A 17951-nucleotide genomic window follows, 5' to 3' on the forward strand; every position below is an offset into this window, starting at 1 on the left:
GTATCTTAGAAATCCAGAACATTGTAGCTTCCTTCTCCATTTTATACATTTTTCTTCTTAAAGAATAGGGACCTCTGTTGTTTAGAAGACAGTAGAACACATACACGCACGCGCACACACACGACCTCTGTGAGGGACCTTAGCAGCTAATCATCCGTCATAAAATACATACCACAACCACATGCAAAATCACAATGAATTCGCTCCCGAGCAACTCTTGAAATTATGCCAAACCTTGTGAAACGTTAACAATTTTGGGCTTTCAATTTTACACGCTGATCCTACATTCTTAAGGGGAAGCCAGGATGTGGGGAGATAATCTACTCTGTCTTCATCTTTGGAGAACGAACACAAGGAGCCAGCTGCCGTGGTCGGCACACAGTCTGGTCCTCACTGGTGGGACCTGTACGTGCACGTCACACATAGAAATTGTCTGGATCACATGCCAGTGATATTAGGTTGGTGCAAAAGTCACTGTGGTTTAAAAGGTTAGAAATAAAGGCAAAAACCTCAATTATTTTTGCACTCACCTAATAATTTCCAGGATCCAGTAAACTTTAGGTCTTAAGCATTTATATTTTGATTCTTGTTTATATTGAAAATGAGAAATAATCTTTTTAAAAAAATAAACGCTGAGTTAGAAATGTGTTTGCCAAGATTGAACCTAATATTATAAATATCATTTGTATCTATTTCTTTATTCTCATTATTCTTAAGGACTACTTCCAGTTTCTCATAGAGATGAAATTTGGGGGATAGAAAGCAGTATGTTTAATGGCCAAAAGTAACATTTTATTCTGTCAAATTTCTGCTATCAGGTGAGAAATCCTTGACAGGAACCTAGTCAAGGCATTTGAATAGTTGAAGGCAAAATGTCTTATGCAGAAATCGTCTGTTTCTTTTCTTCTGCCTCGATACATTTTATTATACCATAGCATAACCAAGTTCTAAAAGTCCATTTCCTGATTGAGAGTTCTTTGGAAAATTGAAAGTCATTTAAAAAATGAAAGAAAAGTTTAAAAAGCTTAATTGGCACTATTTCCGGTACAAAACCTTTCAAACCCACTGGGCATTTCTGCCAAACACCCATCAACAAGAGAACGAACAACAGTAGGACCAAAGCCTGTAACTGAGCTGTCCGTCAGTACTGCCCTCCAAGTGTTGGCGAGGGGGTGTGTCGTCAGTAGAAACAGGGTTTCTTTGGCTGCCTGTCCCAATATGGGCACTACCGGGGAATCTTCTGGGGAAAAGCGTGTGCCCAGCGTTTCCTGCTACTCACCTGTGGCATGTGATGAGTAAAGAACAGAGAGGGACCTCCCTGAGGTCACATTCCAGGCACACTCCGTACCTGCCCCAGAGCTCAACGTGTGTGTCACATGAAGAAAGCATCCACCTGCCGAATGGTGGCCGGGCCTCTATCGTGTGATGAATTCCTTGGCAGTGAAGAGTACATCACTGGACTTGACCCAAACCTCTGCAAAACAGAAATGATGTGTAAAAACACCATCAGGTGAAAATAATTCTGCTTATTGATTCTGAAAATAATTTATCTTTCTACGAATGTTCAGGAACAACCCAAGAGTGATGCAGAATTTCCTATGACATGGGCAGGGGGGGGGGGGTATGATGCAAAGTGACTTACAGTTAACATAACAAGAAAGGCCGGTGGGGGAGTGAAGGGTAACCCAAAACAATCCAAGAGCATACGCTGTATATTTTGTGTCTGATTTTGAAATGGTTGTTTTTGAAAAATTCATGTCAACATCTTTCTGGAATCCATAATTGCTAATGGTTACAAGTATCAGCCCAAGACAGACTGACTGTCTTAGCAAAATTACTGGAGCAGTGAAGGTAAACATACCAACCACTATGCAAACAAATATTGCTTTTATGGTTATTTAAACACTCAGTGTACATTAGAGTATTAAAATACTAGGGGAAGGCACAGTATCTTCTGGTTATGACAGGCACCGGTGAATAAAGCTGACAAAATGTTTAAGCATATACAGAATTGGTGTCACAGAAAATATATTAACAACACAGTACAAAACCATTTCTCACCAGACGGCCATATCAGAGATCACTGTCGCTGAAATAGAAACCATACATAATTATTTAAAATTGACTATTAGATCATGCGAGAGATTTAATCACTCTGTGTGTAAAATTCCAGAAGAAATAATTAAGCAAAGATAAATATTAAATTAAATTGGAGATTAAGGCAAATAAAAGATACAAGGGGGAATACTGCCATGTTTTGGAGGAAGGGTAGGAAAGAGGAAAAAAATTAGGAAATCTGTAAACTAAATAAAAGTCATATGTCATTGTATCTTTGCAGAGTTATTGTGTGAATTGGAGCAATCCCGAATTTGTTCTGAGGAAACCGGTTGAGTTGCAAGGAGATCACTGGGAATGACTTTGATTAATAAGGTAATTGTAGGGTGTTAACTAAAAGCCATTTCATCCTTAATTTTATGAGTAAAAAGCACTAATGCTCTTATGATGAAGATAATAATTGGTAGCCGTTTCAAAGACAAATTAATCCAGTAGTCATTCCCTTTGAGTCTTTTTCAAGAATAAAAGCATTCTGAATAAACAACATACAGATGTGTTTCCAGCTCCAAAACACAAAATTATTTCAGACATTTCGTGAACCCGAACTTCAGTGGGGTATGCTCATCACTGAATAATTCTCTACTTCTTTTGGAGATTTCTTGATTTCTAGCAAATCGACCAGTATCTAACAACCACGTTTCGCGGAGGCACTCTGTACGCCACTACAGAGCACAATGGTTCTCACGATATTCTGAGAATCAATTTCTAACTCCAAGTAATCAATCCTCTCCAAAATACTCAGATAGGAGCACATCAAGCAATCGCTTGGGAAAATGATGACAGATGTGAGGTCATCAAATAAACAGCAGAGAGTAGGATGCCTTGAGCAGCGCTGGGTTTAATTCTCTCCTAATAAAGTGCTCTCTATCTAAGGTGATGAAGTGTGGTCTCTGACCCCAATGGACAGTTGTCAATCGGTAAGAGAAAGGCAGCCTCCAATACCTACACGTGGTTCAGATTGTGACAAGTTATGCTTTTGTGTCGGGTTCCAAGATGCGCTTGGTACAAAACAGCGTGTCCGCCAGTCTGCAAGTTTCTTGAGCTGCCAGAAAATATCAGAACAATCAGGGCTCTCTGGATGGTGTACCTAGCTTCCTGCCACAGGACACGAGCCACAGCCGCTAAGATAGCTGTGGCTTCCAGGTGTCAGGCTGTAGGGAGAGTGAGGTTATCGCAGGAAGGAAGGGATCCAGTGTTGTTACCACAAGACTACCACTGTCCCCATTGGAAACCAGGGACGTGGCATGAGTGTCAGCGTTCTGGTGTCCACGTGGTGAGCTACAGGTCTTCAGGCTGAGGTGTGGAGGGAGGTACGTTTGCTTCTGTGGAAAAGGATGGGCCGGGATCACCACAATGTGTGGCAGAGTGAGCGCCCTCGAAGCTGTTTGTCGGGTTTACAAAAGCTGTAAGTGTGACGAGGCCTCATCAGCCGAAGCTGGTCTTATAAGCCACGAAGCAAATACTGAGGTTCTGCCAACGCATGACGAGAAAACGTAGTGTTAACACACTGATTGCTTCATCAACAACGGCACCAAGGTCTGTCTTTGTTTTTTAGTGCCTGAGTAGAGAGCAGTGGATGAGGGTTTTCCAGGCCCCAACCAACAACTTGCCTGCTGCGTTATCAAAAGTGTACAAGTTATCAAAACCTCTAGAAGCATTTGTTCCAAAGCTAGAAGCAAGGAGTCATGTTCCCACAGGGGAATTTTGAAGACTACATGATTTGGGCGTATTTCACTGGCAAAACCAGTCCATATGTATTCACAGGTTTTTTAAAAAACTGCAATTTAACCATTTGTTGCTTTCCTGAGTGCTTGATTATTTATGATGCTGAGTGTGGGACATTTGTTGAATGAACAGACCAGGGGGTGTCTTGGTTCATCTACAAACCAGGCCAGGCTGAGGACTCTATCTGAGAAGCGGTCAGTTCTGGAGTCATTGGACCAGCGGTGAAGATAAGGGACTTCTCCCCTGCTGGCATCAGAAACGTCACGCTACTAAAACACTAGGCTTCCCCAGCAGGTGCATGTTACTACTGATGACTCGTACTGAGCTAACAGCCCCGAATGATGCGTGCAAATCTGAAGCCAGGTCTCCCCCACGCCACAGGCTCTTAGAGCCAGAACAAGCACGTTACGCCTGTTCTGTGACACCTCGCTATTATTTCTAAGGGACACATGAATGCACGATTCCAGAGGGCACCTCACACCGCTCGTCTCTGCCAATGGCGCTCCCTGGAGGTGTGCGATGCACAGCCTCCCCGGCCATGGCGATAACCCCGTCTACCTTGGAAAGTACCTTTTTCTGAACCATGAATAATTTATTGACTATATTAGCTATCCTGTAGTGTAATGGCATCTTAAATTTAATAGGACCTTGCCAAGGTTTAAATCAAAGTATTGAATGAGTAGGGCCTTGCAGTCCATTTAAGCTGTAAACTCTATCAGAGTAAGAGCCCCTGTGCACTTTGGGGGGGTGGGAGGTGGGGCGAGCAGTAGAAGGGAGGATCATTAGTTCTTCTCTGGCAGGTGGAAACAGGATGATTAAGAGAAACTGTGAACGAAATATTGATAACCAAGTATTTGCTTATGTAGGAAAATGAACTTTTACTCTGTAGCAGGCGTTAAAAACAGAAAACATAAGGATAAGGCCAGATAACGAACTGAAACGTCCACCATCATAGGGAACACTATGTAAGCTAGACAGGCACCGTATCTCATCATTTTATTGGCAGTCCTGTTGTTATAACTCATTCTTCAAAGAACTCCGTCTCCAGCTTGGACGGCCTGACACCCACACATGCATGTGTGTTCTCCAAAACCACTCCCGGGGAGGGACTTCTGATAATCTTCAGCCTCGTATGTTCAAAGATGAACGAGCCTCGGGCTGAGCCAGGAAGCTGTGTGTCTTCTAGGAGCACCCAGCACGGGACTACAGTCAGAGACCAAGGAATTAGTCAGAAAAAAAGGCTTAAAAAGGCGAGCAAATGGGAGGAAGGAAAGTAATATATGAACTTGTCAAAGACGGGTATGGAATCCAATGGAAAGTGGGGGACACAGGTGTGGAAAAGGGAAAGCAGAGACTCAGGGGGACGGCGTCCCCACCACGTACCGTGTCTTCCCCACCCAGACTGATTCCATCACACTCTCCCCAGAGGACCCGTATCTTTAACCCGCCCGCCTCCAGCAGCCGATGTGACTGCCACCACAGAAATAGAAATTATAGCTTTCAACCCTTCATTTTATCCCTCTTACCTATAATCCTCTAGTTCCAGTCTGTCTGACCACTTGACAAACTTGTTTTTTTGTTTGTTTGTTTGGTTGGTTGGTTTTTTGCTTTTAAAAAAAAATTAGTGCAGCTTTGTGGGACCACTACAATATGCTTTACACACAGAGAAGAGTAGACATCCCCAGAAGCTTTTGATGAGAAAAAAAAGTCCTGCTGGGAACATGAAATGGCACAGAAGACACGCAATGATGATTCTCATAATTGAGATTGTCAAGTGTCTTATTAAAAGCCATCATTTACCTGCAGGTCTTTCTGGAAAAACTGCTAAGAGTCTTTACAGACTTGACGTAAGGGTGTTTTCAAAGGCTTGTGGATCTGTTTTCACATGTGTGTTGTTTGCTTGGGTCCTTCAAAGGGCTTCAAGGTTTACTTTCATATTTAAAAAGAGGAGGATGAAAGCTGCCATTTGAAGGCAGCCTTGTGCTCACTGGCACCCGGATGCTTATGCTAATGTCCCCGATGAGATGCTCCGAGTGTCCTGGCTTAGTGTCCCCTAATGTGTATTGAGCGGCCCTCTCGATGGCTCACCTAAGTGATGTGGCATATATTTGATGAAAGGAACAGTAAACAACATCAGTTATAAAAGACATCTGTTAATGAGACAAACAAAAGGAAGAGAAAGAGAGACTGAGGAGAAAAAGAAGAAATGGAGTGGAAAGAACAAAGCATTTCAACTGCACTGACAGGAATGACGTACCCGAATCATGTCCGCATTGTAGGGTGCAGCCATACTCTCCTTTGGGGACAGACACACTTCTTGGATTTTTGTGGGACTGTCATCAGAGCTGCCCATCAAACTGCCTTCGGTTTCCTTTATGGATTTGTTAGTAATTTTGCCAAGATCCCTGTACAAAACAAAAAGAGACATTACCTGAAACTCAGGCCGTACTAAGCAAAGTAACTAAAATTGATTTGTATCCTCTTATGGAGACGTTTGCCAAGCCAACCATCCATAGAGATTTGCACACTTTTCACATCCCAAATTTTCCCTTTTCTGGGGCTACTGATTTGGCCCCAGAAGACATTTGTTTGGGGTTCCCCCTCATAAAATAAGTCTTGTCAAATAACAACCAGAGACCCATGGAGAGATAAAAGAAGTAGTTTTGGCTACCTCCACTGTGCTAATTAATTATAAGGATTAGTTTTCATTTGGAATTATTTCCCATGTGTAGAAAGGTTTTAAAATATTAAATAACATTAGTACAATTGTTAAATAAATCTAGATTTTATTCCCAAACATATCAAATATATTTGCTTTTTTTATCATTTAATTTCTTTAAAGAGACTAATGACTGTATCTACCAGGGGTGCCGAAACAATGTATATAAGTGGACACTTTGGTCAACGTTGCTCAAGCAGTAGTTCACCGTCATCAGAAGCGTCTGGACGCTGATAGGAACCACTTTGAGCACCTCTTGTAACTGCAGAAATCAAACGTGACTTGTATTCATCTTTTTTTATCGGTATATATTGAGTATTACAATTTTCATAGTTTTTCTTCTTTCTTAAAATGTGTATATTTTTTTTGGCACCATCTGTATTTAAATTATACTATGTATATCGTTCTCCTAGTCTATGACAACAGTTGAATTTTCCAAACAGAAAATAGTGAATTGGGATTAAGCAATGTAGTTTTCTCCCTTTCAATTAGGCTAAACAGAGACCAGCAAATGTGTGTTTTTTTCTTTTTACTATTAAATCATAGAATCCTGGTGTTTTATTTAAAAAAAAAAAAAAAATACCGTGAGAGACTGTTTAGAATTACAAGTTTGTTGATCTCAGATTAGACACGATGTATTTATTCTCTTTTCAGGAATACATTTCCACTGTTTTCATTTGAAAAGCCAATCGCTGTTTTCCTGAGTATCTTCCATGAAACACTATGTTTTCCTCCCATAATTCTGTTCTGTGTTCGCTGGCATCTGGGTGAGGTTCTGGGGACCTCTCAGGAAGCATCCTGAAGAGGTATGCAGCCCTGTTGGCCTAGCGTCCTGCCACCCCAGCTGTCCCCGGCACTCAGGGGTGGGGCTGAACACATCTCCTGTTTCCTGTCTGGGGCTCTGGCATCACTGGCTCTCCCAGCTCACAGCCATTCTGTGCACACCTGCTGAGCAGGACACTGACTGACAAGGGAGAAAGAGTTCATCTAAATAAATACGTCAGATATACTTGAAGAAATTTAAACCGCAGGGTAGCAGATTAGTATTACAGAAGGTTGAACCTTTCTGAAAAGTGCAGTCAGTAATACACCAGCCAGCCAGGCTGTGCTGCGGTGAGTGTGTGGCTTTTGGCTCATGTATTTGACGGATTTCCCTGGGGAAGTCCTATCTCTATTAGTTGAATTGGTCCTCATATGAAACTTTAAAGTTTTGAAACACAACAGTAGTTTCACACACTCCTTCGACCCCTCGCACACACGGATGTTAGCATTTTGGAGTCAATGTTACCTTTGTCGACAAATCCCCAAAGGATTTCCTATCATATGGTGGATAGAGAAACCGAGGCTTAAAGACCCACTAAAATTACAGCGTCGCTGAATATGCAAAAAAAGTTATGCTCCCAAATTCCCAAACAAGGGTTCTACCATACTCCCTTTGGATAGCAAATAGATGAATGCTTTGAGCGCTGAGGTATTTTTGACACCTCAGATGAAATATGAATTTTATTAATTAGTATTATAAAATATATTGTTTAAAATGTTGCACAGTATTTGGATTAGCTTGGAAAGGCTAGTTAGAATGTATCGTACCGTGAATATTGTTGTGGGAAGAGTGTGTGTAGAATGTTCTAATCGTCCTCGAAGTTTCCTAGTAACCTCACTCTCCTTTCAGTCATTTCTTCTTAGACTATGGTGTCATTTGTTAGTTTCTTTTCTCTCTGATGTTTCTATTGAATAAAAAAGTTAAGAATTGCAGGATCTTGAAAGGGAGTGATGGAGTACAAAATGTGTTCTCAATTAAAAAAATAATTCCTGTAACTCTTTAAAAATTAATTATTCCCAGGGCAATTTCTTGGTCTATAACCCCTGATGGTTACCATCAAATACATTTTAACCTGTTAATGATCTAACACTTCCCCACATATATCAAGCCTGTTGCAATTATTCTGTGAGTATTGAATGTATCGACTAAGAACAGAACCACTGAATTCATTGGGATGTAAGCAGACTCGATTTGAGATGGAAATATTGACTGGACGTTTTAACTGAGCCCTCAGAGCCCAGGGCTGAGGGCATTTGAGTGAGACAAAATTCTATCAAATAGTCCCTTTCAAACTTCTCATAGAATTCTCCTCCATGAAAGTAGCCTTTCAATCACTGCTCATATACAACTGAGTCTGTTTTGCATGGTGTATGAAATTAAAGAAATGCAAACACATACCAACCGACAAATCTAAGCGGGCAGGTGGGAGGGGCTCCCTCCTTTTCATGAAAAGATTATTTTAAATGAATACTTCAAACTCTCTCTCCTTCTCGCTTCTCTCTTTCTCTCTAGTCCCCTACTCTCTCCCCTCTTTCGTATCACTTGAAGATAATGCCCTAATTCATTTTCTCATTTCTTCTCACAAACATTTCTCTAAAAGTTACCCTGGCACATCCGACTCTAGGGAGGAGGAAAAGCATGCCCCGTGTCTCCTGACGATGATACCGCTTTGTCTCCCAGCCCTAGCTTTTGCACCTACATGCCGCCTGGCCTGGCGTGGCGTGGAGGCCAACCAGATGGCCCTCTCTGTGAGATGCCAGAAGGGCTCGTAGGAGCCAAGGGTCCTGAGCTCACAAGCTAAAACTTGCATGCTTGGCAAGGCTTAGATGCCAAGGTTTGAATCTCTAATAAACCACTCGCTGCCTCTCCAGTAATGATACCCTGGGGCTGCTGGGAGGGGATTCTTTTTATAGGAAACATACTCATAAGGATTTAATATTATCTTGCTGAATCCTTTGATTCCATAGGGTTGTTTTTTTTTTTTTAACTTTCCCCCTTTATTTTGTAGGCCCTGTGTTATGAGCCAGTGTTAATTCTTTATGAAGCAGTAGTATATAATCAACATCTCTCCACTGCGCTCGAGATCCTTTCTCCTTTTTAACCATGTGCTTAAAAAAAAAAAAAAATATCTTGCCACTGAATGTCTTTTTACAGACTGAAAAGACTTTTAGGTTAGACAACATTTGTTAGGCTTTGATGCAATCAAATGCAATTTCAATCTTCTTGAAATATGCAGCCCTGCCTCTCTAAAACTGCGCATATGTGTCAGCTTTCAATTTTTCTCACTCATGTGTTACACATGAAATCTATTTTCACTGAGAAAATGGAATCTTTGTGCCTTTGTCTCTCGGCTTCTGCTTTCGGGCGTGGTCTGGCAGGCGCTTTGACTATCGAGGCACTGGCGGAGGGGCCTGGCAGTCATTTGTCAGCTTTTCTATGTCTGTAATTTCTGGCCACTCAGCATTATTAGAGGGTCTTAGAAAGGGGGCAGCGAGGGTGGGGGGAGAGCTCGTCATTGATGAAAGCCAAACTTGGAGTAACTGCCCGACGTTAATGACCAAAGAGAGAGGGGGAGAGTCTGAAAAACTTTTATTGTGCTCTAATGAAAAAGATTTTTTGGAAATGGCTAATTTACAAAATTGCACATGGTAACATTTTCAGATCCCAGTTTAGAAGGCCCCTCTCCATATTATGTTACCTGTTTCATTGCTCTTAGCTTGGCAATGGCTCATGAAACTATTTTAATTTTCCACTAGTGGCTTCTGGTTATTTCTGCCCTTATTTCCTCGTAACACAACTGACAGCCCAATTAAACATCTGCATTTTTTAATCTGGATCCCGCCCCCCCCCCATAACTATTTTGCTTTTCTTCTAAAACTTCCAGATGTTTTGGCTCCTTTATGATTTTAATGCATGCAAGTGTATTTCAAAGACAGAGAGCTAGATGGACAGACCAGATGTTTCAACATGAAAAGCTTTGTAATACACCCTGTAATCAGGTCAGTATTTTTGCCTCCTTATGGATACATTTACATGGAATATATCTTATTGTTGTCTTTTACCACTTTACTATTCAAGTTGATTTTTGAAACATTTTTGTGGGCTATTGAAGGGTTCAAAATTTATATACTGTGACCTGTAAATTAATCGCTGTGGCCAATGAACAAAGTCCCCAACTGTTATCTCAGTGTCTAGGAATAGGAATAGAAGTTGCTGTGATTTGTTTTTCATTATTTCTGTTTTTCCTTTTTTTTTTTTTTTTTCTGTGAGAGATAAGAAGTTTTAAGCTATGGAGGCAGCGATGTATTTTACCCCCGCTTCCGGCTTTGTGTAAACATTAAAGAACTTGTCAGTACCTCACCTTGAAGTGTGTGGACAAGAGTTAAAAGCGTCTCTAATATAGTTCAAGAAAATCTGTTTCCCATAATTAATAACAGGAAGCCCGGTAAACAGACATTTGCTGACAAATGAAACTGAATCAGTACCGTATACACAGGAACGTGGGAAATGAAACAAAGCAGCCTTGTAGTCTTGCAGAAGAGGGGCTCCTTCCCAAGCACTTATGCAGTTCTCATGTGGAAACCCAGAGCAAATGGTCATTACTTTCACATTTCAAGGTGATTTCTGACCATTTAAACACATGCTTGCAGAAGGCAGTAATTTCTCCCACTGGTTAGTATTTGAAAGTGATCTCAGGCTATTTATATGCTTAATGTTTAGGCAGAAAATCCTTATTTCCTGGAATATAGATTTTCCAGACAGTCAAGTAAACATGAAGGAAGATAATCTTTTCTTTATTAAAAAATTATTATGAGATTTTTAAAGGCTATTCTTGCTGCTCACTTCTGGAAATGAGAATACCTGATGGGGTAATTTTGGTGTGTGTTGTTGTTGTTGGGTCTTTCTTTCTATACTTTTCTTTCCTTTTTTCTTTTATTTTTTTTGGAGGGGGCAATATATTCATGAGTTCTTCGGCAAACTAAATGCAAGTCATTAATTAGACAGACGCAAAGAATCACTGGGCAACTTGACCCGCTTGTGCTTAAAGCTGCAGACAAAGCTTCCCCGGGAAGTAATGTGTCTTTATCTTCCAATTGCATCATGGAGGGGAACTGCCTGATCTCAGTTCTGACCTTGAAAGCAGCAACTAATGTGATATGTGGTTTCCCTGCGTTGAAACATTGAGCTCAGTTTGAATTTGGAGGTTTTTCTTTTTACAGAGTTAGCTGCTTAATTTGCAGTTAGTTTTGAGGTATGAATGTTTTGATTCTTTAAGTGAAAATTTTTTATTGTGAAGGGAACTATCTAAGAACTGTTAAATGTAAAATTAAGATTAATCAAATGTGTATGTCTGCTTTTGTAGGATGAACAGAATAAGGCATGATGGCAGAAGTACAGAAATGTGTTTGCTTTATGATGTACTTTTTGCAAATTAAAGGATGCAGTTTGACCATTCAGGTGCAGTGCAAAGAAACCCAAAGTGTCTGTGATGGCCAGAGCCTTCCTGTACCTTCCTGCTAAGCCCCTAGGAAGTCATATCTCAACACCGGACAAAACGGTCAGAGGGTTTTTCCCACTAGTAATGTACATCCACATAACTGAGCTGGTTGCTGAAAGCCATTTTATCTGTTTACATTGAAGGCAGAGGGGTAATACTCAGAGCTGATTAGGTTCAATTAAAAATAAATTGTTTCATGTTTCATACATACATCCATGGATGAAGAAAAGGGACTGAACGAATATCTTGACTTTAAAGAAACAATTGAATTAGAAAAATCATCAGAGTGAAGCTTGTTCATTATAAGCGAAAGTTAGTTAAGCTATGAAATTTTAGTGAGTATGTAGGTGAGTAAGAAAAGTATGTAAAAATTCAAAGTGACTAAATTTTTGTTGAATAGAGGATGGACTACATATATTGATTATTAGGATTAGGCCAGTTATTCAGAGTATTTTTTTTTGTCACAAAAATATGTTAATAAATCATAAATGACAAGAAATGTTATTACAGTTCTCTTTTGTTAGGTCTTTCTGGGGGGAAAAAATAAAACAGTAAAGCCCAGCAGGTTTAATACTAGAATTATGTCATTTGCCAATTGATGCTTTGGAAATATAAAATAGTTTTCTAAAAATTGTAGGTAAGGATCTTCTTAGAAGACTCTTGAGAATAAAGTACAGACTTTTAAGGATTAACCATATGTTTGCATGGGAACAATGAACATAACCAAATTTAAAAGTACTTCTTTTCACGGGCAGACACTGTGTATACACACAGGTCATCCGACTTGTTCTTGACGTGGTTTGTCACAGACACCACACAGACGATCTGAATCACGCTATCCAGTGAAATGGTCTGCGTGTGCTTCTTTCTCAGGGTTTGGGTTAAACAGAGGTGCCAAGTCTTGGCGACAATACTATTTCCTTCTGCTCCATCAGAGCAGAGGGTTCTGTCTTCAGATGAAACTGATGGGGAAAGCCTGATGTTAGCAGAACAGCTGTGAGCTCTGCACACAAGTGCCACGGAGTCAGGAAATCATCCTGCTTGTGTAGAAAAAAACTAAAATTCATGTCTTACAAAGGAGATCGGGAAGCAAAAAAATATACACATTATACACGAGTCTCAGTAAAATACTGGGCTTGGACCAATATTTTGATCAAAGAGCTACAATATATAGAGCAAAGTTACAAGCCTGGTCCATGTAAATTTCCTGGTAGTTACAACTTTCGGTGCAAGGGGCTTGTGTGTGGTATATGAATGTCACCCGACGACGTATAAATGGATGTTGATGGTTTCTCTGTCGTACTGTTTTCTGGTTTCTATTTGCTTTTCAGGAACATGCCTCAGGAAAAAGTGAACACCTATTTCCTGACTTCTGCCTTCTCCACGTTTCTTTGTATTTGTGTGTGTATTTATTTATGTATTTATTCCTTTGTAAATTTTCTCTAAAAGGCATCTTAAAGAGATAAAATCTGTAAATAGAAATGGAAGCTGGTACAAGGATTTCTTGGCTGCCTGGTGATTCCTGCCTTCTAACACCTTTGGTAGCTCCCTGGTCTATTTGGTACCCAGCGAATTTCCAATACAAGCTGGGAAATGTCGGTGTGACTGTCAGGTTTGAGCTGGGCACTGCCCACTGACACTGCAGAACGAGGTACCTGTGGGGGGCACGGGTACCATTCTCTGCTCAGAATTCAGCATCTTCTTCCTGCTCTATCTCAAGCTCCATTGTTATCATCAAACCAAACTCTAACACTAGTCTATGCTTCTCAAAACAAGGAAGTTCTTTCAAACTTCAACCAGGTTTCTGGAGATCTTTTTGTCCTGTGTTTTGTGTGCACATCTCAGTATATTTCCTGTCATTGTCATCTTTCTAAACACAGCAACCTGCTATATACATCGAAACCATTGGTGGAAAACACATTATTTTGTTAATAATGTGCCAGCCGCAGAAATCACTAAGATTAAAGAGTTTTTATGAATCCATGCTTGAATAAATGATGGTTGTGATGGAACTTACATTGAAGCAACAATTAAGACTTTATTTGTGGTGTAAATATAGGTCATGACTGGACTCGTACATGGTCTATAAATATTAGGAATGCTGATTCGTCTATAATAAACAACAGAACATGCCTAAAATAGAAAAATCGGCCTTTTTTATTTTTTATTTTTTATCTTTTGCCTTCCATTAAAAGCAAAATGGTGAACTGTTACTGCCGTGTAATTAGTATTCTTCTTTCTTTTATCCTTTCTTTTCAGTTACACGTGTTCCTCCTTCAAAAGAAATCAAATTTCCTTTGCTAGAGGGGAAATTACATTTATAAATTTTAATTTTAGAAAGGAAAAGCATAACATTTGTTTTGGCGGTTTAACAGGTAGAGTGTATTTCATCCATGATGTATTCAGAAACTGATTTAGTTCTGCTTTGGAAAAATCTGTGGATATTTAAAAATAAACGTAACTTTTAAGGGTAAGTTGCATTTTTTGATTTACAATGAAACATTGAAATGATGTGGCTTTAAGAGAATTTCCAATGTGTTAAGACACTGTGGATTCACTTAGATTGCTTGGAAGAGCTAAGTATGCCTCGTGAATTTTGTTGAATTTTACTTGCTTCCAGATAAAAGGTTTATTGAAACTTTAAAAACATGGTACTATATACATTCTCTGTGAAAGAACAATGTCCATGCAGCTTTTAGGCACTGGTATTGCTCAATTGCACATCTTTATGCTGCATGGGATACAATGGCTCTGAAGTTTTCTGCTCCCTTTGTTGACATGTGATAACGAGACGTGTCAAATGGTCCATGGAGAACAGGACACAAATCATCTCTGCCTGTTCTGTTGTTATTCTGGTATTCACTAAATACGTATCCTCTGCTCATATAAACAGGGTGTGTGTCCTTTTTATAACATTTTTATAAGATGCTGTGTCTTCACTGACTTCCAGTCTCCCCTCCCATAGGATGGGAATAGAGTCAACTGCCACTGATATATCTGGGAAAAAACGACTTATTGCTTAGGAAAACCACAGATTTTCTTTTCTCTTTGGTATGTTCCGCAGTTTTTCCTGTAAATTCTATGGCAATACACGGTGATCAAGCCACCTTGCTACATGAGTTTAAATGATAATTTCAGGTAATAAAAATGCTTCCTTCAAGAATGTTTATTAAGCAAAAACCATTCAACATTTATTTTTCTCATAATACTCATTTTTAATTGTACATAATGTCGCAATAATCTTTTCTAATAATTCGCACTTACCAAGTTAACTGTGCAGGTTATGAAATTTGTTTTCAAAACGTTATAAAAAGAGAACTTCTTTACTTTTTGTATTCTGTTACTAAGTTCCTATGTATAATTTCAGACAGAATTGTTTGGTTTAGTCTTGAGGCTCAACGGGAAAATATATCTTATGCTAATTATTTGTTTCATGTACTTAAATATTTGAGATATTTGTGATTTTAAGGGGCAATGCATATATAAAATAGTTGTTAATGGGATTAGGAAATTTGGGGCCCTGAAACTTAACAAAACTACCAAATAACCATTTCAGTATACTCTGTCATCATATTTAGTATACTCACTGAAAGCGGAACAGAACAAGGCTAAATAGAAGACACAGAGGAAAATACACTCCAATTTCTACTCTTACATAATCTTTTCAAACCTCTAAAATGTGCAGCCTGGGTTTAAGCACGCCTGACTTCCAATCAATCTAATACCCCAAACAATAAGGTTGAGTACCGGTGACCTCAATGGGGTAAATTATCCTACTTAGACTGAATCGATGCACATGCATTACAGCACCTCCTAAGACAGGAAAAGTCACTGGGTCCCTTTAATACCTGTGTGGGAACATTAAGGGATTTCACTGGAAGGAGCCTTAGACACCATCTAACCAATGAGACTGTTCCCGACATACGGGCGCCATCTTGCACGCCCTTGATGATTGCAGTACCTAAACAGAGTCGGGCCCTTTTGGTGTGCTGGTATATCCATAGCCCGGTCAATGTCATGCAGGGAATAACCCTGGCTAGAAACAGCTGCTGTTTCTTGTGTCTTATACTCTCTCATCTCCCTACATCCACCTCTTCATTCTCCTGTAATCAAGGATTGGCTCAACACTGAGGAATAAAATGGAAAAAGGGATCCAAGAGGCATATACCTTGAAAGACGTCACAGAACTCATCTCAGATGGGACGGAAGAAAAGGTTAAAAAATTCTCTCTGGACACTTGACAAATGCTCATTTTTTTTTCCTTAAAGAATAAGCCAAGAGGAAGGAAGGAATGCCTGCCTCAAGAGGCTGAGAATTTACGTGAGTACAGGTCTAATAGAAACATGCAGAAGAGATTCCTGGGGAGGAAAACTGACCCACAGTATGTGAGGGCGAAGACATTTTAACGTCAATGTCCATATTTTCTGATTAAAATATGGGCATTTGCATCATGCTCTAGCATTCTAAATACAACAGCAGCTAAGACTCTCCAAGAATACTTAAGTTCTTATTCAAGAACAGAAAGGAAGCGACTGGTTAGAGTCCTGATGTTCCAATAAAAAATACTCTGCAGCCTGACACTATCCTGACAATAAAGCCTGTTGGCAGGCTGGTCACTGTGTCAGAGTGAATGCAGAGGTGACGGAGAGATTTTTCAGAATTAAAAAAAATATATAGGTCATTGGCTATTTCAGAATAAATGAATACTTGAATAGTCCGGACTGGCAAACTTCCATTTTTACTCATAGAAATAGTTTGTTAAGTGGCATCTTTAGGTGTGCTTTTAATAACATTGAAATGTTAAACACACATATTGAATAACGAGGCAATACAGAAAACAGCGCTCATTGAACGTAAGCATTCCCTCACAGAGCATTCCCTCACTTCTAAAAACTGCTCAACTACGAATGATCTGTTTGGGGGCCTACAAAATTCAAAGAATTGCTGAAATTCACCGTGCTGGTCTTTTGAAAATAAGATGCTAACCACTTTCTATGAAGCTAACTAGCCATTCAGTCAATACTCAGCAATTTTCCTAATGCTCAAAATCTTGACATACGGCCTTATAGATTGGAACTCCGCATGGGCAAGCAAAAGCGAAAACAGAAGAAACATGTGAAATATAATGGAAGGAAGAGCAGCTTTGGAGCTCTGGGATCTGGCTTGATTTCCGTCACAAAGCATGTCACCCAGCCTCTCTGAGAACAAAGGTTAATCCTAACAGATGAGTTCCCTAGAGAATAAGAATGAGGATAATTGCCACTGTAAATATGGTGCCAGGGAGTCCCCTCGGAAAAGGGAGTTTTCTTTCATCTACATCTGGTAGGAAGCTTCTTAGTAAAAATGCTGAAGAACAACTTGACCTTGGTTCTAACTGAAAATACCTCCAGAATCCAGCTACTTCTCACCTCCTCCGCTCCTGAGGAACGGCCAGGTTCCCTGATACAAGGCACCTGCCATCTCTCACCTGGGTTATCACCATATGGTCCTAACTGGGCTCCATGCTTCATCCTCACTCATCACCACCACCCCTAGCCTAACCTGTTAGTCACACAGAAGCCAGATGGCCCTTTTAAATCGAAAGCCAAATCACAGTGAGTCCACTGCCCAAACTCTCCAAGGGGTTCCCATCTCATTCAGAATAAAATCCCAAATCTTAACTGTGTCCTGAAAAGGCCCTACAGGATCTCCCTACCCCACCCCTTCTTGGCATCTCCTGACCTGACCCCTGGTCCACTCTGGACTACAATGGTCTCTGATGCTTCCCCAAGCATCTTAATAACATTCTTTTCCCAGGCCATTTGCACAGGCTGTGCCCTGGTCTGGAAAGCTTTTTATGGATATTCATATTGCTCCCATCACCCTTTCATTCAAGACTCAGGTCAAATATGACCTTATCATAGAGGTCTCTCTCTATGTGCTGAAATAATTCTAGGGCACAGGGGAAGCCGACACACCCAGCAGATTTTTACTGACCTAGTTATAAACTAAGAGGGAGTATGTGAAAGGATGGACCGAGGAGTTATATAGCAGAACACGCCGGAACAGGCTGGCCAGTATTCAGACATTCC

The 17951-nt window shown here is 40.2% G+C and overlaps 1 long non-coding RNA gene across 1 annotated transcript in view; it reads right to left on the reverse strand.

The window, feature by feature from the left end:
• Positions 1-4476: 4476 nt before the first annotated feature.
• LOC148758193 (uncharacterized) overlaps positions 4477-17951 on the reverse strand; it is a 35218-nt gene continuing 21743 nt past the window's right edge. The window contains exons 2-3 of the long non-coding RNA XR_016021583.1: positions 6098-6245; positions 4477-5043 (exon numbers count right to left, since the gene is read on the reverse strand). This is a non-coding gene — a long non-coding RNA (uncharacterized LOC148758193). The remainder of the gene's footprint in view (positions 5044-6097; positions 6246-17951) is intronic.

The sequence above is a fragment of the Rhinolophus sinicus genome, chromosome 6, assembly GCF_057876585.1.
Source record: "Rhinolophus sinicus isolate RSI-liver-muscle chromosome 6, RSI-T2T, whole genome shotgun sequence".
NCBI classification, from domain to species: Eukaryota; Metazoa; Chordata; class Mammalia; order Chiroptera; family Rhinolophidae; genus Rhinolophus; species Rhinolophus sinicus.